Here is a 26,029-nt window from a genome sequence, read left to right as displayed (position 1 = left end):
CTTAGTTCTAGAGATTTTACATTGGCTGTGGAACCATGAAGCGGTGGGTGCGTTCCTATTTCATACAGAATAACTTTCATACCAGTTGGTGGAAAACACGAGCCTTAACGGAATTGATGAGCAGAATCGTTCTCGTGCAGAGCGAGACATTGACAAAGTGGGGCAAGTTTGGAGCAGACCTCAGGCAAGAAGACAAAGCTACAGATCTTCCTTCCAAGTGAAAAGGATTTTTTTTTTTTTTTAATGTGCAGCTGTGCCGCTTCTCTGCTAGAGAACTCTGCCGCGAGAGCATTAACCTGCTGTGCTGCGGTCGCCACATACTGTATTGAATTCCAATGTATTGCCCATAGATGAACGCTTGTGTGTCACTGTTATCAAAAAGATGTCTTTCCGCTGTTAGGTGACTGAGTGAGATGGTAGGCAGGCATTGCAAAATGTGAACTTTCATCACTGACGTTGCCCTCATAAAGAGCAGATTCCCCAGTGAGAGCAGCCAACTAAAAAAATGATTATAATAATATAAAGGACAGACCTTCATGTATTGGCATAATCTATCAAACATTCAATCGGCTCTAATGTAGGGTATTCCCTTATCATGCATCAGATATTAAAGAATGGATGCACGTGATGTGTAAGTTATGAATTAATGATTGGTTCCCTTTATTTTGAGAATATCCCTACCAATTGCAAACGCGTTTAGCTAATCTAACGATGGTAGGAATGATCGTGCAATGCATTTACTAAAATAAAAAGTAAGGACCGTGACGTGTGGCATCATTTGCTTTAGAGCTGCTACGGCGTTGTCATAGTTGGGGATGCTATGCTTGAACTAGGTGTACAATCCGAGTGCATAATTGTTACCACGTCACTCAGATAGCATTTCCATTGAAGGACTGGGCATAGTAGCACGCTGCATACAGACTCTGTACAAATACGGAGAAAACTGTCAGTAAAAAAGCGAACGCTGCTGCGCTCGTTCCGTGTCAACCATCCGCAGCTGCCACCCTGCAACCTGCCTACACCACAGCAGGAGAGGGGTGCCCGGTCCATCATTCTCTCCCGTGATACCTACCGAGGGGCGGTGGCAGAGTAGCGCCCGGCGTCCCTTGGCTCGCATCCCGTACTGCTAAACACACAAGCCGCATCTCTCTCATTTGCGTCCGTCTTCCCAGGCGTCGGCGCACCTGAATCCAATGTTGCAGTCAATGCTGCGTACACCCACCACCGGCGCTCTGTTGCTCTCTGCGTCATGTCCCCTCAGTCAGAGACGGACTTGGTGGCAGTAGAAAGTGCGCCTCCTTCCACAGCGCCAGGAACCTGCATAATCAAGCCCGTGTGTGTCCAGCTGTAAAGGGGGGGGAACCCCCACCTGCTCTACCCCTGAGAAAACGCCGACTTTCTCGGAGAATTGCAACTTCCCATTGAGGTGAAATGTCGGCGGATATAATCTTTCAGATCACGGGCGCACCGGGAAGTAGAAGCTGCCAGGAGGAAGGCGACGGAGACCTATGGAGATGTGCGAGGGAAGCCGCAAACCGGAGCCGCTCCAGTGGCACAGACTCCACGCGCTAGTTCCGTGGGGTGAGGGGCTCGAAGACACTTCCACGTGGCAGGAGCTCCAACTGGAGGCTGAAGCTCGCAGCCACCGGTTAAGCCCTCGGTGAACGGCTATGGCGGACTGGTGAAGCTAAAAAGAAGATAGAAAGTCAGTCCCTAGAGGGCCAGTAGTGCCCCCCTTTCGCCGCGACGGTTGCTGCAAGGGGGAAACCACACCGAGCCAAAGACTGGAGTGACGTGCTAGGGGCAGGGTCTGTTGGCGCGGAGGCGGCCGCTTCACAGGTGCAGCTTGTTAGCTGAATCCCTGTGCCCGAGTCTCCACAGAGCTCTAATAATGAGATCAGAGTTTTCCATTGCGCGCGTTGGTGTATTCTTCCCGCTCGTCGGCGCTATAACGTTAGCGGATGCTTGTGTCCAATTTGATGGCGCCCAGGTTGTCGACCTCGGCAGGATGGGTGGCTGAGTTGGCCCAGCCTGGATTCGAGCTGGCTGGCTGCGGACTTGCCAATGTCGAAGGTGTGCGTTTTGTCCGTGCCTCACTCGCCCGTAGCTGGAGACAAACACTGAAAACTGACACTGGCATTCGCCTTTAAAAATTATCGGTTTTTTATGTACTTTGCCTTTCATTGGAATGCTTTGCCGAAAATGCGGTCCCTCCTAGGGGAGTGCACTGCTGGCTGTTCTGCGTTGGGCACCTTTGCTCCGGTTCATCCCGCATTTGGATACCACTGGACAGGGATTTTTCTGTCTGCATTGGGTGACCCTTGGGCTGCGTAGTGTCCAGAAGGCCTTGCAATCCGAATCTGGGGGCTTTTGAAATCCCTCGCTGAGGGAACCCCCAGCAGATGGTGTATTGCTGGTAGTCTTGGCCGTGAATGGGGGTATCCCACCTTGCTCCCAAATATCCGCTGGTGCCAAGAGTTGTAACTTTTCCAGCTGTTCTTCGCACTCTTGTTACTTTACATTGTTTGCACTTGTATAGGTGTATGCATTGTTTCAACCTCTCTAATGATGTGCGGATAAACACCCGAGAAACGGGGCGGCATGCGTTGTATGGGACTTTCGCTTCACCTGGGTGCTCTCTCCTACCTGGTGAGTATTTATTTCTGTTTTAACCAGTCACAGTTGGCGAATGATTAGCTTTTTATTCTTCATATTTCTTTAATGGCTTCGGATAGGAGTTTGGTGTGGGTGTATTTTAATCAATATTATTTTTTAAGGTTAATAAAAATAGTTTTTAGGGCGTTAAGAAAGTAATTCCCATTCCTAGTGGAGGTATTAATTTAGGCACGTAAACATGTTTTCACTGTTAAAACATAGATTTGTTATCCATACAGTTTCCACTAATGAATGTAATTGAAAAGATGCATTTTTACTTTAAACTTCCGAGGATTATGGGGCACTAATATTATTAGAGCTCCTTCACGTGGCAATGACTGCCGGCGCCACTGATCTAAACACATCCACGCCGCTGTGCGGGCGGAATTACGTTTTTGGTGCCTTTCTGTCAGGTATCTACTATGGTTTGTTTGGAGTATTTGTACTCCCCTTTTTTGTAAAACCATTTGTTTGTTGCAGAATTACAAAGGCTGCTTCACCTCTTACATACAGGCCGTTTTTTTTAAATGTTTATTGGGCCTGGGAATGGAATCATTGATGTTCAATGTTGGCTGTGAGGCGACTGCTGCGCGAGCGCAGGCTCTGCTCTTTCTTGTCTTGGTTGCTGGTGTTGGAGGAACCCTTGCGCTCGGGAGGAGCGTCGCGGGTGGAATGATGATCGTGCACTTTACGCCTTTCTTTGATTCGAACTCTCTGGTAATATGAGGTATTGTCACTGCATTGTGAGGTGAGTGTTCGGTCGATCTTAACAAGCATATGACTTTGATTTTAATGTTGGTCTAATACGAGGTGGTATTTTTTCATCTGTTGGTCCATTTCTCGGGATTCCACTGACTTATTCAAACACTCAGTACTCCCAACACATGAAGACTATTAAAGTTCCCCTTGCAGCGCTATCCACCTCTGGCAACCAATGTTGATTCCCCACAATGCAATGCGCAACTTGACATCAATGCTGCTCTCCCACAATGTAATGTACAGACTCCATCTACCGTACTGGCTTGCGATGTAATGATGTGTCCATTTCCATAGTTGAATGTCACCCTGATATGGTGCACACTCGCTTGTTTAGATAATGGTGGAACCTATTTACAAGGACGAAGAGAAAACAATGTAGAGGGTCTACTATTTATGTTATGCTGCTGGGACTTAGACCGTGCTCAGGTGTCATTTGCATGGTCTCTTGGCACTCTAGCTCACCTGAAAGGGAGGGGGACTAAGATTAGATCGTAGGGAGTGGGAGCATGCAAGGTAGCTGTGCAGTTTTGTGAGTGCATGCGTACCAGAAGTAGCCTGAACTCTGCATGTAGGTCTGTTTCTAGGTGTTGTGTGTTGAGAGCGGAGAGGCATTTGTGTCCAGACGGGAGACTCTGCTCGGATGCATTGGCCTGGGCTATGGTATGAAAGTTGGTTGTAGCAGTGTAACGTTCTGTTCTTTAATGCCTTTTAGGCGGAATATCTAAGTGCCACATGTGAGTGGGGTAGTTTGTCTGCATATGGCGTGTTTGAGCATAGAAGTTTAAAATGATTAGGGGAAGGTTAGAGGAGGCCCTATTGGGCAACTTGAAGTGTCCATCCAATGTTTATCGGACCTACTCACAGTAGGGTACCAATTATTCGATGGCACCAAGTGTAAACTCACAGTAGCACACACATTAGCCAGGGGAGCAACATTATAGTGGGACAACAGCAGGCAGCAAAATCACGGCAGGTCACAAAGTACAGTGATGCCCCAGGGAGCAAAATTATACGTGGTCAACAAGGAGCAAAATCACAGTAGAGCAGAAATTACTGTGGGACAACAGAGAGCAACATTATATTGGGACACCAGGGAGCAAAATCACGGTAGCACACTAATTACAGTTGGACACCCCAGAACCAAATTATAGTTTGGCACAAAGGGCCTCATTATGAGGGGGGTGGAATGGGTTTAACGGCGCCGGTAAAGGCGCTGGCGCGTTAAACCCATTCCGCCCTATTACGAGGTTCCCTTGCGGGACCCGTTCTGGACGTCTGGTCAGACCAGACGTACTTTGCGGGTCCTGCGAGGGGACCAGAGAGCTAATAACGGGCCCGTTGTAGCTCCTTTCCCATTGCGCCCTGTGGGGGCTTGAATGGGAATGGGGAAGGTCCTGGTTCTCTGAATGGGGAAATACCGGGCCCTCCAGTTCGAATGGCCCGGTATTTCCCCATTCAGGGACCACGGACTCGGTCCCGAGTTTGGAGGCAGCCATGCTCTTATTAAGGGCATGGCTACCTCCCCTCCTAATGAGGCCCAAAGTCTGATGCAAGTAATTATTTGTATTAACTATTATTCTTATTAATGTTGTGATAAATTGTGCAAAAGGTATGAAAATACAAACAAAAAAGCAAAGACTGATGCCAAAAAATTACAGTGTGACACAAGGGACCAACATTATAGTGGGGCATCAGGATCAAAGTTACAGAAGGGAACACATTAGGGCGTTGAACCAGGCAACAAAACCAGAGCAGGGAATACACTATGGTAGAATACCAGGGCGAATAATCAAAGCAGCACATGGATCACAGAGGAAATACTGGGGCGGGTACATATTATGCTCCTGCAAAACGAAGCAACATGATATTGAGACAACAGTGACCAAAATCACTATAGAGCCCAGATTATGGGTATACACAAGGAATCGTAATCACAGTGGGGCCGAAAATGCGCTGGAACTCCAGGGAGCATAGGTACGTTATGGTACAAATTATAGATAGAAAGCAGGGAGCAAAATTACAGTAGGCCTCCTCAGAACATTATTACAGCGGGTCATCATCCCTTCTTGATTTTACAGTAGTCTGGATCTAGCAATGGTGTGTCAGGGCAGGGTGCTGATAACCCAGTGAGCAATACAAAGTTATCACTCCTCGTCTTTTCCCTTTATTGGCTGCACAGATGAGGCTGCACAATGGGCGTCTGATTTTTGTGGGGCGGGGCGATCAGGTGATGCACGGCCTGACTAATCAGCTATGCAGATCAAACAAAAGCACCTAGGGGGGGACTAAGGATCTAGGTGCGCACAGGAAGATGACCGGGATGTACATTTTAGGATCACCCACTAACCTATCAAGTCCGAAATTAGAAGGGTACCTTTAATCTGGGGGCTTGAGAGTCAGGGGCTAAAGGTGGAGAGCTGCAGGCCGTCAGAAACTCAGATCATCCACACAGTGTATCTTCAGATCTCTTTGGTAAGAGCTGCTGGGAAGACAGGGGGTGGGGTTGTGTCAGAAGAACATGTTTCCATTATTCAGCACAGTAAACTCCACAGAAAGTAATTATGTGAAAGGAAAAGCTACATTCCAATAAATCTATCGATGCTGACAAACTTCTGGACACGTTTCTCACATCACATGCGCCTTGATCATTCACACGAAAATATATGCAGATCTCTCCATTGATGTTTGGCATATCCTGGACGTCAGCGCAAGTCATTTTGAAAGATTGTACCATACTTGTATTGATGTTTTCCTACTTTTGAATTTAGGCTACAGGCACTAAAAGGCAAGCCAGGACTGCGAGAACAGCTTATGCATGAGCCGAGGTCAGCTGAGTCTTCCTGGACACTCTACTTCTACTTAGTCATTTTTTGGAACTGTCTTGCAGCTTGTTGTTATACATGAGGAGATTAAGGGACTTATCACGAGTTTGGTCTGAGCCCTTAAATGTGGTGGTAATGGTATTAGCGCCACATTTTAAAGGCTGGCCAAATCACGAGTTGGATGTAAAATGGCATTTTTACCTCCAGTTTATTGCTGGAGGTAAAAAGGACAATTTTGGGCCCTTCTTCAGCGCTATTACCGCCAGTGGTAATAGTGCTCCCCAACTGCATTGTGTTCTATGGATCCAATGGGGATTTACTGCCCAACAGAACTTGAGATCCGGTGCAAATTGCGCCAGACCGAGTTGCGGTAGTGCTATTAGCGTTGGGCGGTATCCCGGTGGTTTTAGCACTGGGATACCGCCCAACACCTGATGAGGCCCTTTAAATCTGCACGGTGGTCTAACAGAGCAACTTTTACCAAAGAAGCAGCCATCATGAACATAGTATAGACTGCTCTGAAAGGCATATTATTTGTATCTATATTTACTCCTCTTGAATGCAAGAAAATATTGAGCAGCCAACAAGGGATGCGTTAGGATTTGACTCATCCATGCAGATAAAATAGTGACAGGAGGTAAAGTAAGTGCATCCCACCATGCCACCCTCACGATCTATTTGGCTTCAGAGGTGTGCGCTCAAAAGGACATCATCATCCCACCCTCCCTTTTTAGAAAAAAGTATACTTATTTATTTACAGGGAGAAACCATGCTCTTTTATTCATAAAATAATGTGCCCTGTCTCTTTCAAATGCAAATATTGCAAGACCACAGATTTGATAGCTCAGGTGTTGGGCGGCTCAAGAAATAAGGTAATATATTGGAGCAGAAAAGGGGACTACTGCAGCAGAAGTTTCCATTAAAGTGAATTCGGTTCTTTTGAGACTATCCCAACGTGGGAAGTGTAGACTATTTGCTCCCAAACTGGGCGTACACCCAGTTGGTGAGACTGTGCTGTAAACTGTGAGACTCGCACCTAATGGATCAGAGTGTGCGCCAGAGTCTGTAATGCCCGCCCAAACAATTGATCTACCTAAATGCCTTGTTTCACTGGTCGTGCTAGCGTTGCTCATGGGAAAGAGCGATAAAGTGGCAGTCAAATAACATTGATTATTATGAGTATAGACTTAATTTGGAAAGAGACCAATATTTCTTGCCTCACTTGTTCACAATTCTTACAGATGGCTTATTTGACATCTACCCTAATTGTAGAATGCGTCACTGCTCTCTGTACAATTTTATAAATATGAACTTTTCTCAGATCACATTTTGTGCCTGATTCATAGAATTTTTAGCACTGTGCAAAGTGACTGTGCACTGCCAACACCCTGATTCACAGAGCAGTGAAAAGAGTATTTTTGCAGTGCAAATTCACTTTGCACTGCAAAAGTACTCTTTGCACTGCACTGAATGGGCCTAATTCACGGTGCAACGAACACTTTTGCAGCGCAAAGTGACTTTGCACTGCAAAAATACACTGTGCACTGCTCTGTGAATCAGGGTGTTGGCAGTGCAAAGTCGCTTTGCACCACGCAAAACATTCCATGAATCTGGCCCTTTGGTTCGCTATGCATCTGTCTGTCATTGACACCCTTTGTAATGTATTCCAATCGACCCCATATCATCAGTGCCGCTTTTATACAGTCCTCTTTGTTTTTGAGGTGAGTGCCTTTTGCGCATTGGGCTTTTTATGCTCCTACATATAATGGAAATTACAAAAATATGAAACTACAAGTCCAAGCAGGCAAGCCAAGACTAGACTGTGTTGCTCCCAATGCTATGTTTAGAGTTGAAAACTGAGCTTGAATTTGGGCCTCTGTCCCTGAATGGTTGCTGCTTTTTATTGGTGCTTATCATGACCCAGAATCCCTGATGTGTCCTTCTGTAGCCCCGGACCACAGCCTAGACCCTTCAATTGCATGGGTCCTCCCTTGCTTTTCTGTGGTCCCCTGAACCATATCGGTTTTATTGGCATTAAGACACACCCGAAAATAACACGTTAGTCTGTAGGGAACACGCCAACGCACAAACCGAGTAGGACCTTTTCCCGCGATTGCAAAATAGATTTACCAGGTTTTCACTGCTTTGCTACAGATCTTGTCGAGCACACAGCAACCACACGTTGGCCTTTTGAGTGTTACATATGAACTCGGTCTGAATATTTACAAAGCCTTTTCCAATGGGGTTTCCCAAAGTGTTTTGTAAATAGGGCCGTTTGGGTCTAGCTACTGTCTCTGACAGAGCCCAGAAGCAGCGGAAAAGGTCATTTTTGTGTATATAGAATATCTAAAAATACAAACAAATGTACTTGGTATGCCTTTCGTTTTTCTTGCCAAATCGATATTCTTTCCACTTTTTGTCGAGTATACGATAATCACGTTGGCCTGTAGAATGTTGTTTGTGAACACGACCTGCGTACATGTTCAGAAGTGAAACATCATGGGCCTCAGACGTCCCGTCAGGGATGCCACCCAACTTTATTTCTGTTACTGCCCACTCGTCTGTCAGTATTACTACTCGATCACGGGTTGGGCGGTAAAAGTTGTTCCACATTGGGTCCGGTAATTGCACTGTAAATCACACATTTTTCCAGCATGTTTACCTCCAGCTCTGTGCTCATAATTGGGCGAACCCTCGTGATGAGGCCCTGTGTCTTTATATCCCACTGCAACCTTTCCATGATGCTTCCAAATAAGCCAGGACACAAAGTTAGAGACGAAAAAAGGCCAACCATTTTAATATTTATTTTACATGCTATTTTTATTTTTTTACATACTATGCAGGTAACTTGAACATTTCCCACCATGAATACTGATGTGTTCTGAATACATTTTAAGCTTTCATTAGCAATATGGAAGACTGGCGGGCCTGCATGCTCTCTTTGAAGAAGGAAGCCAACTTCTACAGCTGCTTAGTTGTAGCCAGGTGGTCTCTAGTTCGGAGTCAACGATGTGGGGTACCCCGCCAGGCGTTCTTGCCAAATCTTGGCAGCCCACGGGGTACACTTAGGAGCACCTGTTTACCTAGTAATATTGTTTTCTTTGGCAACAATGGCGTTGTACCAAGTACGACATCTTCTTTTATTGATCTGTTGAACCAGTTACTCCAGAAAGAAAGAAACCGTGAAACCTTTCTATGTGTTAAGTCTTGCTCTCCTTACATAAGCGTAGGAGTGTTGGGGTTTATACCTTTCGCCACGGCAAATTAAGAAAGCCGGTAGGAGGAGAGTTGTGTTTCCTTTAACTAGCTGGGATGCACCTCCTCTTTATTAATAAAATTCAAGGTCATGTGGAGAACACACTACCTAGGAGGGGTTGTCACGGTTTATTCAGCGGTCACTCTCAACTCGGGGAGCCCCCTCAGCCCCCAATGAAGGTGTCACACAACAAAGCGCTTAGTATCCACTACAAACATGTTAAAAATGAACGTCTATGCCCTTCTCAAAAATTCTTAACAAGACCAGGCAACAACTATAGATTCAGCTCGTAACAGAAACATAAGTGCTTGTCGACCTTGATTAAAATTGACTTCTCTCAGCAATGTGGTCATTTTCCCAATGTCCTCATAAAGGGGGCAAAACAAGACAAAGTGTAGCAGGTCCTCTTTTACAGCTTTGCAGCCAGGGCAGACCACAGACTGCTCTGGCCCGGCCAGTTACTTGTGTTTTCTCTCAACCACGGGAGGTTAAAGCGGGCCCTGGTCAATGCCCAGCAATCTACAATTTTGGTGCTTTATAGTAAATAAGGCTGAATTACTTTTGGTTGTGTGAGTAGCACATGTTTTATGTTTGAATCAAGGAAGAGCCCAATCTATTCAATTTTTCTTAAAATTAAAAAAACGAAAAGGCCCTTTTATACATGTTGCACTCCACTAATGTTAACAGTTTATCTGGACACTGTAAACTAGGAGCATTCAACTGTTTGAGGCACACCGAGATACAATTCTGCCATGGTATTTTGCGCCAAGGGGAGCTTAACAATAAGCTTTTAATAATGTAATGCGACAGAATAGCTCTTGGTTTTGACCATATTCCAAGCCAATGCATGAGTGGCACCTCATACCAGTAATGGCCTATATGGGGTGTACCTAAATCTGTGTGCACAGCATAGTTAGGGGCAGAACTACAGAGCCCCAGTAATGTCTTAAACATTTTGTTCTCCGTTACCTCGATAGAGGCTACTTTTTCAGTGCCCCACAATGCTTCCCCATAAGCAATTGCTGCCTTAGCTTGTACTTGATACACTTCTAGTATCAAATTAAGTGGTTTGCCTTGACACATGTTCCTAAAACGTGAAATGCCCTCCAATGTCTGTTTCGTTTTCATACTTTGTTTCTGCACATGGGCCAACCACCACCAATTTTCAGAAAAACATATGCCCAAATAATCAAATTTTGACAGCGGTGGCTGTCGGCACCATTGCTTACCATATTGCACATTTTGATCTTTGTACTCCTCCCATGACTACATGCCATAACTGCTGAATTGCTAGTACTAACTGTTAACATCAGGTTAGACCTAAAATCAGTGTAGACATCTATTAGCTGCTGAAGGACATTCAGGGTACGGGCAATTAAGTCAATGTCATCCGCGTACACCAATACTGGAAGTGCTTTTACACCTACCCAGGGAGAGTCTGTCTTGGTGTCCACCAAGACTCCGTACAGGCCATTGATATACAAAGTAAACAATACTGGCTCACTCCCGATGTAACCTCAAAGTAGCCTGTACATTGCCCCTGTTACCCAAAATGTACACAGGCCCTGGTGTCCTAGTGAATCAATTGTAGCCCTGCAGCTCAGCCGGGCAGTCCATGGACCCAAGCACCTGCCATAACAACACCTTGTCCACCTTATCAAATGCAGTGCTCGGGTCCATGAAGGCCAAATAGGTAGGTTTGCCCTTTACAAAAATGGAGGATGCCCCTACCAGGTAGAGATTAGTGCTTCCCAACCCTGGCCTAAGGCCATATTGGATGTCAGAAATGACTTGGCTTTTCAAGATCGAATCCTCTAGATGTTGCAACACAACACGTCCAAAGACCTTGAAGGAGGTGTCCAGCAATGAAATTGGCCTGTAGGCAAGTGGGCTTCCCGGGTCACCCGTTTAAAATATGGGGTCAATAATTGCGCTTTTCCAAGATTGTGGGTATATTCCTGTTTCCAAGTAGCAGTTAAAACATATTGTCAAGAGTGGAATCCACGTTTCTAATTTGCCCTTATATAAATCTGCAGTTGCTGCATCTGAGCCTGGGGCGTGACTATGCGATTGCTGCATAACCGCGGTCTCCACCTGCTTCAGATTCAGCCGTATACAAGAACACTGATCTCTGCCCTCGTATGTATATACCTGACCCTGGAATAGGGACCTATAGTAATCAGACCAAGATTTTGCTCCCACATAGTTTTCTCTGTGGGTTTTTGCTCTCTTATAGGACGGGCCTCCTGCAACAAATTCCCATAACTACTTGGAGTCTTTATTAGAGACGGCTAGGAGAAGTTCTTCCCATGCTTTGTTTTCCAAGAAATCTTTCCTAAGCTCCACTGACCTTTTTATAATTAGCCATAGCCCTAATGACTTCTCCCCTGGTGCTATGCTTATTTCTTAGAATCCCCTTTCGATTGCTCTCCGGAGTCCTGCTGGAGTCCTCAAATCAGCTGGTCAGCTTACTTTTACTATGTTTAAAATCATGCTGGAATAGTTCTGTCAAAGACCTCCACAGTTCTTCTGAGCAGAAAATAATCAGATTTGAATAAACACCCTCGGCAAGAATGCAGTGGATGTGATTCAAATTAGTAAACACCACTTTATTTGTGGTCATTATTTGCCCATTTTATCCTGTATTTGGAATGTGGGTTAATTTCACATACATCCAACTGTGATAAGACAGCAGCGGGCACATTAGGGCAATCTTCAAGCCTCAGAGGTAAATGGTACTTACTATTTCCTGTACAACCATGAAATCCACGATTAAGTGCAAATGTTGTAAATGCATACAAAGATAATCAATAGTCTATGACCCCTGAGTGCTTACAAATGTTATTTTACCAGTGAAATCAGAGTGTGTGCATCCATTCAAAGTGTGCAATTCCCATTCCATGAGCCACATGTTCACTTGCAAACCCCTGGCAAACACCCGATCGTCGGACATCTGTGGGTGGGTGATACCATATGAAAAATCCTCACCCACATCAACAAGGTATGTTGGAATCCCATTGGCCAGTTTCACATTGAAGTCCCTCACCCTTAAGTCCAAAACCGTATGCTCATTCATTAGATCTAAAATGTCAGACTCGAGCAACTCTTTTAGTGCCCCAAGCCGATTGACTTCTGAGGCATGTGGACTATTATAAAATTTGACCAACAACAGTTTGTCCCCTGGGTCAGGGGTCACAATAACATATTGAATACCGGAGAGATTCACTTCCCTCACCCCAATGTGGTAATTTGAGGATGATTTAACCAAAATGTCCATCCCCCATAGCAGCAGCCTCTTTTATTCTTTTTCTTGCACGCTGTGGTTGAGAGTGAGACAAATCTGTCCAGGCATACAGGTTCCACTGCTCAGGATTCCTGTAAAAAAATGTATCTTCTTTGACCTCATATGACACTACATCAATCCTCTCAAGTTTGGACACAGCCCCGACTATATTCCAACTGAGGATGCTGACTACATTCTCCAAGGAGTGCACAGATACTTCCACCAACCAGCTGGGGGGCCTCCTCTAACCCTGCAGGATTTTGGGTTCATGCCTCTGGTGCCCCTAGTCAGTCCAATTACTCAATACCTGACAAGTTCTCAAAATGGTTTGATGTAATAACTGCCCACTCTCCATCTGGACGGCACTTGCACCTATTCTATGTGGGCGACTGTTTCCCCCCCCCCCTCACCACCACCCACTCAACCCACTGTAATCTTGGAAACTTGGTGTGTGGGGCTGGATGGCAGCAAGGGGAAGGAATTTACTCACATTGTTAATGCTCTTTGTGATATCACTGGTGGTGCTGAGCACAGAGACTAAATATTCCAATTTAAGCAGCAAAGGGGAAGAATTTACTCATTGTTAATGCTCTTTGTGTTATAACGAGTGGGGCAGAGTGCAGAGACTAAATAATCCAGCATTTCTTGGTCTACCACTGTAACTATCACACATTCACCCTCTCCCTGTTTAGCAGTGTTACCATCAACAAGGCCCTTCTTTCCATAAGGATGCCCAGAGGACTGACCTTCATACCAGGTAAGTGGGTGTTAATCCAGTGTGAGGTTTTGTTCATTAATGAGATTGTTTCCTCCACACCTTCCACCAACGTTGGGATGCCCGTAATAACTCCCACCAGTGGTGCAGCTTTAGGCGGCAGATTAATTACGACTTGATCTATCTGTGGTGCTGTTGTACTTAGGTGTGTGACCGGTTTGTTGCTTTTATTCGTTGGACCCTGTTGCCTTGTTCCTCCATGTTCTGAACCTATTCTGGTGAGTGTGCGTAGCGTCTGCTGGGTTTATGAACTTCGTGCTCCCCTGGTGCTTAGTTTGATGTTCAGGCTGTACCTCAGTAACCCCTCCCGATGACACATCCCTGCCATTGACCACACTACGGATTGAAACTGCCTGTTTGAGATCCAGGACATCGTTCTTCATGCCTGTATTAAGATAATCTAATGTGCTCAGAGAAATGTTGAGGGAGTTTGCAAGTGATGAGATACTTCAATACAGAGGCCAATTTCTTATCTAGGACTTCTTCCAGGATTGAAAAAACTGGATACTACGACCGTGCTGTTATCGCCATGTGATGACAGTGAATGCAATGACCCTCTACTCTCAATGTCCCTCTCTCTATGGCGCTGTCTCTATCTGAGACAGAATCTAACCATGGAGAATCTAAGAGGGGGTCTGCTCCAACCCCGGAGAACACGTCACTCAAGTTTATACAAGGGGACCCCCCATGAGTCCTAAGGTTAGGTCGGGATGAAACTGTTAATATGCCCTCCAGATCACTTGTGTGGGTTGATGCCACTTCAATCGCACTTTCAGTGTTCAAAATTCACTCCTCAATTTTCCCTGCTATTTGTTTTAAATATTAATTGAGTAGTTTGGTGGGAGTTAAGAGCCCCTTGCATTTTTGGGGCCAATTTAGCTCTGTTTCCTATTTTTGGTTTTGCTCTCAGCCGGGGGATGATCCCTTGCCGTGCGTTCAGTCATAATAGGTCCTGTGCTCAGTGTGCACCCACCAAGTTATTTAAAAAAAACTGGCCAACTGCCAATGCAGCTGAATGTTAGTTTGTGTGAGTCTCTAGGATCCAATCTAGCCTACCAAAAAGGCAGGGCAGAGAAATTCCATAAAGTGAACTGGTTGCACAAAAGTGCAGACAGTGCAAATTATGCATGAAGTATGCAGGTGTGCAAAGTGTGCAAGCATAAACCAGGCACCATGTAGTACCAGAACAGCCAAATAACAAGCTCCCACTTGAAAGTGGTGTGAGTTCACTTGCTTACTAGGCCAATCCACGTGTGCAAACTATGCAACTATACCAAATCAGATGTGCAAACTTGCATGTACTGACATACAATAGCCACAACAATTGTTAAAATTAGTAAAACACCGAACGAGTATAGAGAATATAAATACAATTCATGAAAAATAATAGACTATAACAATTCTTAGGAGGAGTTAAGAGATCCTAAAAGCTTTACATACTAAAAGAGTGATCATTGTGGCATTCCATGCACTACAAATCAAGTAATAAAATGTTAAATCAGAGAAGTGAAATGCAATCCAGTGTTGATCAGCCAGCCACGTCAGTGATTATTTCAACAGTTAGCGTGCAGGGGTGTTAACCGAAGTTCATAAGAGTTTCATGAGTGTAGGTCCTGGTACCATACCTTCAGTACAGTGCCAAATAGCAAAATGCAGAGGACTGATAAAAAATAAAGTTGTGTGAGGTACCCAGGGCATGCCTGAATGGCTTAAGGGTTTGCCCTGGTCTCTCTGCCGCCCCCCACCCCATGGGCCACCTAACAATCGGAGGAGGGACAGGTGCTGAGGTGTAATGACAGTAAGAGGTCAGTGGCCAAGCACCTGTGAAACATGACCAATCCCCTCTGGCCGTTCTCTCTGACTCACTGACTCACACCAGTCACCTGAATGATTTAGTTTTCCTGTGTCTGTAGATGTGACTCAATGAGGGACCCAAGTCTGAAAAAGGCTACTCAGTTGTGTTGTGGTGTTTTCTTGCAATAGCAATCAACGTTCCAGCGTTCAGTATTTAGATATTTAACCCAATAAGCATGTCGTTGCATCATTGCATATCGCGGGCAAACCACGGCTAGCCGGCAGGTCCATAATGCATGCTATCTAAAATGTTTTAGCAGTGTTTGAGGGAGCAGGAGAATAATTGGACTGCGAATCCCTGATCTCCTCAAACAAGTGCAGGTCTCTCACTGACTGCTCACTCTGCATTAAACACAGTCCAGTATCCCCATTCACGCAGTTGTCTTACCTAAGCTTTTGCCGGTGATATAAAGGTTCAGGCTGCGGTCACGTGGTCAGTCTCCTCACCGACTCCGGCAGACCACTTTCCTCCCCACTTGCTTCCCGCACAGCGCTTTGCACTGGAAAGGGGTTCTTATGGTGAGGGACAGCAGGCTCCACCTCCAGACCAGCCCTTTTACTGGAGATGAAAGAAACGCTCCAGATACTGGACCACAGCAGACCACTTTCCACCCCACTTGCAGATTGACTTTTGGTTAGGCCTTCAACCTGTAACACCATTCAGCAGATACCCTCTGTATCAACAAAAAGCTAGAAACTAGGTCTGTGTATAGAAATAATAGTGTATATTCTACAATGAATAATAAATCAGAAGAACATTAGCCACCAACTCCGTGGCACAACACAATATTCACAAATGCAAAAGACACCAATTGACTGACCACAACAAACACAGGTTCAATTTGAAGATTTCAAATCAAAACACACATAGGATTTCTTTGCACATTAACAGATAGGACATTTAAAAAAAAAAACATAGTGACAATACAATGGTCATTTTGTTTGGGCTTTTTATTTGAAAGCCAAGGGGCCTCATTACGTATGTGGTGGTAGAGTGCCAGTGCTTCTGTCTCGCCACTCCCATAGGTCGTATAGGACTCTATGGGATTGGGGACTTAGAAAATCCGGTGCCTGACTTCCCGCGCAGCCGGGACTTGTAATATCCTGGTGGCACCGGGAAGTCAGGTGCCGTATTCGGTGTTGGAAGGTTACCGCCAGACTCGTAATGAGGCCCAAGGTTTGGGAATGAACTCAATGGAAAAATCATTAGGGCAAACCACATTCAAATGACATGCAGGGTTTGGGGAATTTGGAATGAATGGGAACGTGTTTGAACAATTTGTTTTCACAGGGCGTCTAGGGTGTTGGGATTTTCGTTTTGGGGACACTGGTGCATTCCAATGAACAGCAGGGTTACCCAGTTACATTAAAGACTAGATCCAATTACTCTGCACTGGGATAATTTATTTAGAATTTTGACAAATACATCACCCTGTGGTAGCGGACCCTATGGGAATTAAATTATATTTTTATTTAAATACGCTAAGGGTTTAACACTTTTACCCCCTTCCCACAAAACAGACAGCTTCTCATAGGCAGCTCAGACCACACACACTCTCTGAGATAGGGCTTCCAGGTAAAAGTCCCCAGCAAGTGTCCCAGGTTCTCCTGTCTATCTGTTAGCCTTCCTTTTGTCAGTGCTCTGTTGTCAGTCTGATCTCCTCTTTTGCCCTTCTCTTCACTCTTTAGATTGACAACTGATATTATATAGTGCTGATGACACTTACATATTATGAATATTCCCATGCTACGAATTGGACATTTCTCTTTCTTCCCCTCCCACCAGTCCGCCCAGCGGTAGATGATAGGGCGAAAGAGTTTATAGGTCTGTATTATGGATAATGGGGGAGGAAAAAATGCATAATTTCAAAATTACATGTTTACGTTTCTTTTCTCAAATGTGATGCTTCACAATCCAGGCATTATTTTAGCATTTTATCAGTTCACCAACATTCAAATTCCTCTGAATTATATGAAGGCCAGGTTTCTTCCTAACTCAAATACTATCCATCACATATGGTTAATATTGATATAGAACTGTCAGTCATTTTGTGATCTTTAATATGAGTCCCACACAAGCTCATTGTGATGCAATGTTCTCCTGTTATTAAGGAAAAAGGAGTGCAATGTTAATCACAAGGTAAAGCATAATATGGGCCCAAGAGCTCCACATCTAGCTCAACCCCTGATGGGTTTCTATATCTCCCAAGTCACATGACACCGACATCTTACTGGCTCCATGTTATTACAGCCCTGCCATCAAGTGTCTTCAAAGGTCTTTGTTTGTAGCTAATGCACAGGTTAAGGGGAGAGAAGTTAGGCCTTGATGTTCCTTATCTAACCCCTCCATGGACTCACTCACAAATGCTGTATATCCAAGCATTTCACATAAACAGACCTGTTTTTCCGGTGGTATTCAGTCAAAGCTCTTGAGGTCAAAGTTTCAAAGGCACAGACCTTTCAGTGCAGTGGGAAAAACAAACTACAAACATAATTCTAACAGAAAAGCACTTTAAATTGAAAGATGTGTTTAACATGTAATATTTTGTATATGTAATATATTCTCCAGGAATTAAATATTTCTTTAATACAATAATTAAAAAGATATGAGTCTCACTTTAAGCATTATTCACACATAGGCCACAGTTAACATCCGAAACTAGTGTTTACTTCTACAACAAGTAGGCCTCTCCTTTTAAATTTTCATTTTGAACTATGTTTTATTTGTGACAAATGCAAAGTGTATGGCTTCACTTTCGATTTCTGGATTCATCATGTGCTGCATTGAAGTCAATGTGACATGCTGCTATCTGTCTCCTTGAATGAAATGGTAGCTTTTCATATTTTATGGTAGCTTTTCATATTTTATGAAAACAGCACTTTCAGCCACACAGGTATTTTGCCATGCATTGGGCACATCCAACAGTTTTAATTCATCAGGCACATGTTCCTTTACTTGAGCGCCTATCCATTTCGGGAAAGTGAACTTGGCCCATTTGTGTTCCTTCACTAGGCCTTATGTCGGAAATGAATGTTTGAACTGGCCTGCATATTCTAATGGGTTTGAAGATCAGCCAGATTAATTCTCACAATAGGGCCTTGTATGGCCTCTCAGTCTCCATCACTTGAGGGCTGAATTTACAGCCAATATATTCCCACTGGCTCTTTAACTTGGGTCACTCGTAGGAAAGAGCAAGGGAGAGTGGTGTTTTTTGTTTTCCTTTTGCTTTTTATTTGATTTTCCTCGTTGGATCATGTCCACTCTCTTTCCCATCCTGAGGTAGTGGGTGCTCTGGCCTGCACTCCCCTCTCTTTGGATTTTGGGATTTTGGTCCTGCAACGCCTCCCTTTTTGAAACCTCCTACCCCCAGGCTGTGAAGGTAAGGAATTATTGAGTCTGCGGAGAGGAGTAAAAGAGAGGTTAAATATATTATGCAGTACTTCTTTCCCCAGTAATTGGCATACAATTTGTATACAAAACATCACATATTGATATTAATTTTTAGTCCCATGAATATTTCTACACTATTTTCTCATATTGATTTTGATACATTCTTTATGAGTATGAATTATTTTACTCCCTGTATATCTGTAATATTCTCCATTCCGGATTTCCATTATTTCCTTTCATTCCAGATGGTTCTTGGGTTCTAGCATAACTGAGTTCCTCAATTGGCCGTAAAGCCCGTCTAAGGTGACAGCTCTTCAAACGATTCATATGGACCCATTTCTCTTACGTATGATCTCCTTTTATATATGTGGATATTATAGGCAGCCAGGGAAATATTATCGATGATTTCAAAGGCAGCGGGATGGAACTACCTCTCTTGGTCTGGTTCCTTTGAAAATTGTACAGGTAGACCCTGTCACCCACTTTGTACTCCTTATTGGTAGTCTTTAAGTCATAGTAGGTTCTCATTCCTTCTGCCAACTTTTCTAAATTGCGCTGAGCATAAGCAAAAGCATGCTGAAGGTGTTTCCTTAAATTTTCAGTGTACTCATGGGTAGTGGATGCTTTTATCAGTGCCTGCTCTGGAGTTCTTTAGAGCAGATCTTGAGGTAGCACCATCTTTAATCCAGTAATGAGTTCGAATTGAGACATTTCTGTTGCAGAAGACGGCGTGGACCTAATAGCAATCAGGACAAGCAGTAATTGGATGTCCCAACTAGTTCCAGAGTCCGCAGCAAACTTCTTCAAGATGGCCACATTTTCTTATTGTACCTCTCGACTCCCCTTCTCAAGGCTCGGTGGTAGGGAATGTGGAGATCTCCCACATCTTGGTCATCACCTCACGGTAGAATTATTTCCTCAGTCTGCAACCTCACACAATATTTCTAATATCGTATGAATCCCCTATGACCGGCAGTGGCCATGTCATGGGCATGACTCAACCCCAGGATTCAGAATGAGGTAGGTACCACTCACTGGTTCCCATAGGGATCTCCGTACCAACAAACGTTTCAGAACATTTTGGAAAACTTCATCAACACCTGCAGATTCTCTTTCCTGATATAGACAGATTCTGTCGGAAGAGTATTCACATGGTCTTCTTTTGTTGATAAAAATTCCAAATATTCTGGTCCTCTTTTTGTGCGGTAATCAAATCTGCATCTGGGTTTTATTTATTCCACCGGGCAGTTGAGAGTTCAATTTGCACTTTATTTTTTTGTTGGCATGGGTTTCGGACCTGGTGACAGCGGTGACTTGGATTTCCCCCAACAGGGATTCGGTTACTATGAAATCACAGTGAATGGCTCCGGTTTTTGCCAACTGGTCAGCCATGTCTTGTCTGGTCCCTCGATTTTGGAGTGACCTCTGAACCTTTTCCAATAGATAGTCATCTCATTAGAGGCTACCAGATCATCAATTGATTGGTTTCATTTCCATGCTTTAGTGGTTTATTGTTTGCACACAGCATGCCTCCATTTGTCCAGTTAATTAGGTGTTCCACGAATCCATTACTGACATAATCAGAGTCAGTGATTTTGACCAGTTGTTTGAATTGGTGATGTGCCCCAGTGAGCATGGCTTGAGTACTGCCATTAACCCTGCCACCCGACTACTTCAGGGTCCTATTTTGTACCCAGCAGAGGGTTCCATGATATCATTCACCCAGGCATTCCCAATGCCCGCCACTAGTTCCTTTTCCCCGTTATTGTCAACATGGTAGGAGCATCCATCCACATGAACTGTGGGTATCCCGTGATACGTATCTTCCTCATAGACTTTGTGCAGGGAATTAAGGTACGCTTCCATATCGTCATTGGCCCTTAGACTTTCATCCTCAAGGCCGTTCTCTTGAGCACAATCATGCAAGTCAGCCAATGCTTGCCTAGAGAACTCTTCTTGCTTTGGCCATATCTGACCTCCACAGGAAAGCCTTGCATGGACCGAATCCAAGAAGTAACTCTGGAATTACTTACAAAGTGACCAAATCCGAACACGGAAAGTAAGTATTGCAAGGGTTGGTGAGGAGTCTCCACAATGATATGCTCTCCCTGGATAAATGGGCAGTCATTTTTAAAGGCCACACAGTTGCCAGGAGTGCCTTTTCGCAATCTTTGAATTTTACCTCTTCAGAGGACAAAGTTTTGCTCGCGTACGAGATTACTTTGTTGCCTTATCCTGCTTCTGATACAATGCTGCTGTCAGGCAGGTATCAGAAAACCTTGTCTCCAAGAATAATTCCCTGTTCTTTATGGGGTAAGCCAAACGAGGAGCCTTGGAAAGGCTTCTTTTTAGTTGTTTTACTGCCTCTGGTTGTTTCGAACCCCGCTCCCACTGGACTACAGCCTTTGATAAATGGACCAAAGGTTGAGTGACCTCTGTGTAGTCTTCAATCAACCTTCTACTATAATTAGTGAGTCCCAGAAGGCTTAATTCATTATTGCAGAGTAGTAGGGTATTTCATTTTCAAGAAGGCTTCCACCTTTTTTGCCTGGGGACTGAGACCCTCTGGGGCGGGCTGATATTGTGCCCTAAGAAGTTCACACAGGTCGTACACCACTATGCCTTCTGGAAGGACCGTTTTGCTATGACTTTCTGCAACTGGGTCAGAACATAGCACATTTCTGCTATATGTTCCTTCAAATTTGAGCTTGTGATAAGAACATCGTCCACATAGGCCAGGTTCCCCCCTTTCGCCCAAATCTGGAATGGCCTTAAGTAGGAAGATGTTAAATTAGTTGCCAGAGTTTATATATCCAAAGGGGGTTTGGGTCCACATGTATTGCTGCCTCCCGAAGGTAAAGGCAAGCTTGTACTGGTCTTCCCTACTCATGGGTACTGTCCAGTAACCGTGGGTCGGGTCAATAGCGGTGTACACCTTTGACCCTTGGATCTGTGCCAGTCCTTGATCAATGTAGGAAAGATGCTATCTTGAACTTCCTTAGGTCTGCACATAGTCTCCATTGACCGTTGGGTTTGAGTATCCCAGTACCGGGGTGTTAAAGGTACTGTGGATTGGACGAATTATCCCATGTGATTCTAGATTTTTGATAATCTCAGTGAGTGACTCCATGGATGTGAAAGGTAACCGGTATTGTTTCACAAATACTGGAGCCAACTCGGGGTCTGTGGGTATGTTGGATGAATGTATATTTTTGGGTCCACAGTCATATGAGTCCACTGAATAGATGGCTTGAAAATCGAGGAACACTTGTTTTAGCTTCTGTGTTTGCTCCTCGTTCTCACAGGCTGTAACGCTTACCTGAACTCTGTGGGAACACCACTTGGACTCCTCTTAGCTAGCGCTGCAATCCTTCTTTAGAGATTTTCCTACTGCAATGGTGTTCCTAGCAATATACAGAAAAATTCCGCAATAAAAGGATTTCTAGTTTGTTTTTTAAAACAATGGCACTGACTCGATATTGCAATGTCTATTTCTTAGCACTCTTCCTCTTTACATTCAGTTCTTTTATGGTGGGCTCTCCATCCTGCTTCTGCGCAGGGGCCCTTTTTCTGAAGAATGGGACTGTGGATGGAGCTCCGAAGTGCGTGTGCGTAATATATTTCATTAATAAATGGCGGGGCAAGGTGTGATACCCTAGAACTAAAACTGTGGTGATTAGCTGAGGGAACTAGGGGAAGAGATGTAAGGAAGGCGGCAGGAACTATCCTAGGAGAGCAGAAAGGTAAACCCCATGTAAAATGAAAGTCACAGTTATAACAATGCTATTTGCTGTCATTCAACATGCCCATGAATAGCCTCATTCCATATAGCTCATGTAATCCCAGATGACACCACAACTTAAATGGAGAATGCACTTGTGGTAAGCACTATGTGTTACTAACTTGTTCATACCAGAAGGTAACCCTGAAACAACTCGAAGAGGTGGTGTGCTGGAGGGTTACAGAAAGGAAAACAGCTGAGAGGAAACTCTGAGGGCGGTCAAAAATGAACGTTCTTAAATTACATGCAGAACATTCAATGCGCGGAAACAATAAATAACTTGAACCGCCAGGTGAGCAGCACATAGAAACATCAATGCTAAGTTTTAACAGAAAAATACACAATGTGCTACAGCAAACACTTCAGAAGCAGCAATAATGTCAATGTATACTTACTGTGACAGCTAACAGCTGACTGACAGGAATTCTTGACAAGGGGACTGAGGTCGGAGGAACGGAGAAATATAGGGAAACCAGGAAACTCTACTACGCGTTAGTTCAGGGAACACAACGGACATAAATGCTGTGATAACTATGGGAATACTATGACTTAAACTGGCTTTTGACAAAACGGATCCGCGGTAAGTGTTAACTGCCTGAGCAGAAAGACGCGAAGTGCGGAGCGCACGAGGGGAGGGGCTTAAATAGGGAATGAGCAAGAAAGCCTAGACCCTTACAGTGACTCCCCGGGAACAATGAGGTGGCTATGTTTAGTAGACAGGAAGTGACAACCTCTGTTCTTGTTTAAACTCTATAATGTCTGCACTCAATCCATGAATGGTAGGCATAGGACCAGGTTTTCTTTGGAATTCTTCTGGGAGTTTTTGCCCTGATCATGACACGGGCATCGGCAAGAATTATCCGTTCTTTGACCATCTGTTAAAGCCTGGAAAGACCTTGGGCTTTGGGATTTCAGTATTATCCTCCAGTTGGGTGGAGAGATCTCTTGTTATGGTGTTGGCCTGGACTTGAGGTTCCAAGAATGGGAGTTAGACACTGTTGATTCAGAATACCGCCTCATCCTTCAATAATGTCACACGTCACCTCATCCACACCATAAGGGCAGGAAGAGTACAAGAAATTCCCCCTTACTTGATGAACACCTTTTCAGGAGAGATACCCTCATTGATATTGAAGCAGTCATTTGGGATTGGTTCAATGATCTCATTACCTAAATCAATAGAATAATGTTGGACATCAACCACCATTCCAATAAAGGTGTCTGTGCCCAAAGTGATATCGCTGTTACCCACCAATATTCAAATGGTGTTGTGTTCTATGTCGACAAGGGGTGTCGGATGTAAATACAAAACTTGTTGGAGATGATAATTCAAATGTATGTAGGCATCCTGATTTCTGAGCTTCTGTCCTTACTTAATTTTTAAGGATAATGTAAATTGTTGCACCTGCACTGGGATGGCATCCCCTTCTCTCACTTGAACTTCAACTGCATAAGGCAGCATTTGAGCTGACAAAAATGCTTTTTCTGTATTGTCAAAGCCCATGTCCCCCCCCTCCAACCCCACAGCCGAGACGAGGCTTTAGCCATTAATTTTGACATAATTAATCATAATCTATTGAGAATGACACTGCTTAAATAAAATGCAAGAGATCTCTCATGACCCAACAATTATGTTCTATGCTTTTGTCGCCAATGGACGTTTTTAGCATACACCTGCTAGACGGGAGATGTTTGGAATTTGTGGTTTCCAGGCCTGCATTCCATTTATCAATCAATTTAAATGTGTGAATGGTCTGATCGTTTGGGCGTTTCCTGAATAATGCCTCGCTGATGGAGCTTCTTCCATTATTCAGGCATACTCTGGCGAGAACAGACTCCTCTCCCCTCATTTTTCGGAATGTGGAAAAATGGCTGTTCACCCTTTATCTGGATGTTGGTCAAGCCTCAAGCAAGTTATTCATCTTTTGTCATGGGATTTGTTTTTTTTTTCTGATTTTGGATTAGTATAATATTTCAGAGTACTTTCCTCCAGTGTGGAATGCCACTTAAAACTGGCAGGGAGGTTGATTTTCAAGAATGGAGAAGCAAACTCATCACCAGTCTTTTTTCTCCTATAGAGATGGTGATGTCTGGAACTTGATGGTTCCTGAAATGGAATTCTATTTTGTCATAGCGTTGTTCAATCACATGGCATGTGCCATTGAAATCATTTGTGCTTTGTTTAATTTGATCAGCCGGTTAGTCTGGGTCCAGAGGACCTGGTTCACGCAGTTAATCAGGGGTGATAACATCCGTAGGAGGTCATTCCCCAATAGACAATGTGTGCCCTCTGGGGTCATGACTATCACTGGGTGTTTCACCCTATTTCGCCCAATTTTTTTTAATTCCAGATCTGCAGTCTCTTTGACGGAAATATCATTCCCATCGAAGTTTTGAATTTGTACGGGAAGAGGTGTGAGGGGAATTTGGTGATTCTCCTGCCTTCCTGAGTTCAGTTTGTTGAAGGTCTTTTAGGACAGGAGTATGGTTTGGGATCCAGTATCTACCAATGCAGATAATGCACCCTGATGCTGTACCTTGACGGGGGCATACAATCTTCCTTCTCTCTCATCAAGGGGGCAAAGAAAATATGAATTATGTGCCAGCTTGGAGGTTCACTTTTTTATATTGAACTCCGACACTGTGCGATCTTGGACAGTTTTCTGTGTTGGAGTCTGGGAATCTGTAAACCTTTTTTGGCATGCAGACAAACTTGAGTGGGGGATCCTTTGTCTCCCCTGATTCTTTGCTGCCCCCCCTTTTCCTGGAGACAGTTCCCAGAACCTGTTTGGGGTCAGGAGACCTGTAAAATTTTAGGGTCAGCTGGATGACATTGTTGGTGTTTAAGAACTTCTTTCTCTGGGTCAATCTCTATACTTAACCTGTCAACATCCTGGTCTTTTGGGACCCATTCATCCTTGGGAGGGATCCCTCCATCCATGAAAGAGAAGTTTGTTTTACCCGAATCCTCCAGGGATTCTTCTTCAAAAGGGATGATGCAAACCTCCTCCCGAAATTGGGTATTCATTTGCTTTCTCCTACTTATCTGTTCTCTAGGTTCCATCTTTTCAGGGGTAGAAATTTCCTATTCCGGATTGGAGGTTTCCAGAGGGTTTGTTCCGGTGGTAAAGAAAGCTTTCTCCATAGGTGTCAATCTCCCATCCACCCGGTGGTCCTCCTCACCCGTTGGTTGTCAGATCTTTCTTCCACTCATTCCACCCCCCCCCCCGGGGCCTCAGACCCAGATGTTGGGTTATTCTGGGCAGCAGGTTCCAGTTGAGGTTTTGACTGACCCCTCAGCATGAGAACCAGGTCTTGGGTTAGATGTTGGAACTTTTGCTCCAGTTGTGAAACTTTTTCTGGTTGGTAAGAAGGTCTGATTCATACCTATGCTGATCCTGGAAAGGGTAACTGCCCCATCTCCTGGAGTAGCTTAGGTGTTGAAAGTTTCCC

The 26,029-nt window shown here is 44.4% G+C and overlaps 1 protein-coding gene across 3 annotated transcripts in view; it reads left to right on the top strand.

Annotated features, from left to right (window-relative positions):
* Positions 1–2,019: 2,019 nt before the first annotated feature.
* The window catches only part of LOC138472431 (chemokine-like protein TAFA-2), a 650,691-nt gene continuing 626,681 nt past the window's right edge, over positions 2,020–26,029 (top strand). For 2 of the 3 annotated variants that reach the window (XM_069610593.1, XM_069610594.1), the window contains exon 1: positions 2,020–2,649. The gene's annotated coding sequence lies outside the window, so the exon portion shown is untranslated. Of the gene's footprint in view, positions 2,650–3,296; positions 3,404–26,029 lie in introns of those variants that run through there. The other variant, XM_069610597.1, reaches the window with a different exon arrangement.

The sequence above is a fragment of the Ambystoma mexicanum genome, chromosome 8, assembly GCF_040938575.1.
Source record: "Ambystoma mexicanum isolate Mex_15411 chromosome 8, UKY_AmexF1_1, whole genome shotgun sequence".
NCBI classification, from domain to species: domain Eukaryota; kingdom Metazoa; phylum Chordata; class Amphibia; order Caudata; family Ambystomatidae; genus Ambystoma; species Ambystoma mexicanum.
The sequence above is the reverse complement of the archived record's forward strand: the minus strand, read 5'-3'. Positions and strand labels throughout refer to the sequence as shown.